The sequence below is a fragment of the Sapajus apella genome, unplaced genomic scaffold (assembly GCF_009761245.1).
Source record: "Sapajus apella isolate SASKATOON/1434 unplaced genomic scaffold, GSC_monkey_1.0 scaffold5, whole genome shotgun sequence".
NCBI classification, from domain to species: Eukaryota; Metazoa; Chordata; class Mammalia; order Primates; family Cebidae; genus Sapajus; species Sapajus apella.
The window spans coordinates 43,326,606-43,329,021 of NW_022436945.1; positions in this window are offsets into that span (position 1 = coordinate 43,326,606).

Consider the following 2,416-nt stretch of genomic DNA (forward strand, 5'->3'; position numbering starts at 1 on the left):
CAATGCTTTAAATTAACATGCATTATTGACCTTATTTGTTCCAGACCCCGTCAGTTATTTAGAGGGAAAAGTATTTTTCTGGAGTAGGAGGCAATCTTGAATCAATACAAAATTTAGAATTGTTCAAACCCACTTTCACAATGATCAGTAAACACCTTTTATCAATAACAAAACAGAGCCAGGCACGGTGGCTCATGCCTGTAATGCCAGCACTTTGGAAGGCCAAAGCAGGTGGATCACTTGAGGTCAGGAGTTCAAAATCAGCCTGGCAATAATGGTGAAACCCAACCCTACTAAAAATACAAAATTAGCTGGGTGAAGTGGTGCATGCCTGTGGTCCCAGTTACTCGGGAGGCTGAGGCAGGAGAATTGCTTGAACCCAGGAGGTGGAGGTTGCAGCGAGCCGAGATTGTACCACTGCCCTCTAGCCTGGGTGACAGAGTGAGGCTCTGTCAAAAAAAAAAAATTACAAAACAGAGGTAGTTGTGAAATATGTATCACCTTGGTAAGGGTGAGAGCCCTTACCTAGCAAACCTTGTTCACGGTTTGCTGACGAGTTGATCCTCACAGATATTATGAAGTTGTTTTAAATCTATGTACGTCAAATCTGGTGGTGTTGGAAAGTGTCTTCATTCACTTAAAGTTCTCTTGGGGCCTCCCTGCCTTCATTTTCTGTTATCCTAAAGTATGCAGCCCCCCACCCCAGGGCTACCATAACAGGGCTGACTGCATAATTTGTGGGGCTCAGAGCAATGTGCAAATGTAGAGTCCCTTATTTAAAAATTAGTAAAGATTTCAGGATGGCAATGACAGAGCTTTAGACCAAGCTGAGGGCTCTTCTGATCTTGAGGCCCTGTGTGACCGCATTAGGTCACACGACCATGAAGATGGCCTAGTGCTGGTCCTGTTCAATACTTAGCTCAGTGGTTTTCTGAAGGCATTGTTTGCAGTTCTGCTGATCCCTGAATTTATGGTGTTCGTGTCTTCAAATTGCTAAATCTGCTCACGGTGGGCTCCTCATGTTTAAGGCTTTCTTAGTTTCCCTCATTGTCTAGGAGCATCCAAGTAAATGACCCTGAAAGAATCCTAGTCCCTTCCTTGCACGGCACTCTGCCCATCTCAAGCAGGTCCTTGTCTCATTTCCTCATGACATCTGGGTGCACAGGTAAGGCCACTGGCCAAAGGGCCTTTTTGGTTTTAAAAAGTGACAAAAGGGTAAGAGAAAAAGAAAATATTTTTGATACAGAAAACTATCATGACGTAAGTATCAAGAATATATAAAGAACCCCTATAAATCAATAAGAAAAAGACAACATAAAAATGGTTGACCAAGCATTTCACTTAAATTATGACTAGCCAATCATCTTACAAAACTATACTCTGTCCATGAGTAATTAGGGAAATGCAATTAGAACTTCAAAGATATTCTTTTGTGTTTGTCAGTTGGCAAGGCAAAATTTGTTCATACCAATTTTTGGTGAAAATATGGACCACTGGGAATTTGAAAATCGGTTCAACAACTTTGGGAAAAGATTTGGTTTAGTCCAGTGAAGATGAACATGTGGACATCATACAAACCAATGTACATCCCTTAGCTAAGCACCTGTGTTCAAAAGGTGGTCCCCCAACCAATAGCAGCGGGAGATGGTTACCTGGACATTTGCTACAAATTCAGTGTCTCAAGTTCCAGCCCAGACCATTGAATCAGGATCTGCAGGTGACTTATGTGCACACCACAGGTGACTTATGTGCCCACCACAGGTTGAGAGGATCTTCTCTAGGACGTTGTTTCTTTTACATTCTTGATACAGACTTATGCTAAGAAAGTCTTAGAATAAAAAAATACATTCTACCACATGACACAGCCACCCCCCAACCCACAAAGTGAAACAAAAGTTTCATGAAACAGCATTTACCAGACAACTCATGTTACACTCTGATCTTTTAAATTATAGTCTACACTGGTGGTTGAGAGTCACTAAACTGACTCCGCTAATGGGTGGAGTCTTGTCTGGAAAACACTCTCTTAGAGAAACTCTTACACATGTTCTCTGGGAAACAAAGGAATGTTTGTAGTAGCAATGTACATACTACTGCATACTCACACCCTGGAATACTACACAGCAACAAAAATGCATGAACCACTGCTATTCGCATCAACAAGGATCAATCTCATAGGCATACTGTTGAGTGAAAAGCAGCACAAGTTGCAGAGTGCACATAGTATAATCCCTTTATGTAAAGTTTGAAAACATGAACTGTTGCATATTTCTTAGAGATATAGCTATGTGAAGCTAGAAAGCCAAACAAGAAATTGATTAATGTATAATTTACGCTAGTGGTTGAGAGGTTAGGATTAAGGCAGAGCCTGCAGGAGGTGTGAAGGGGATGTTCTAGTTCTTTAAGCTGGGTAATG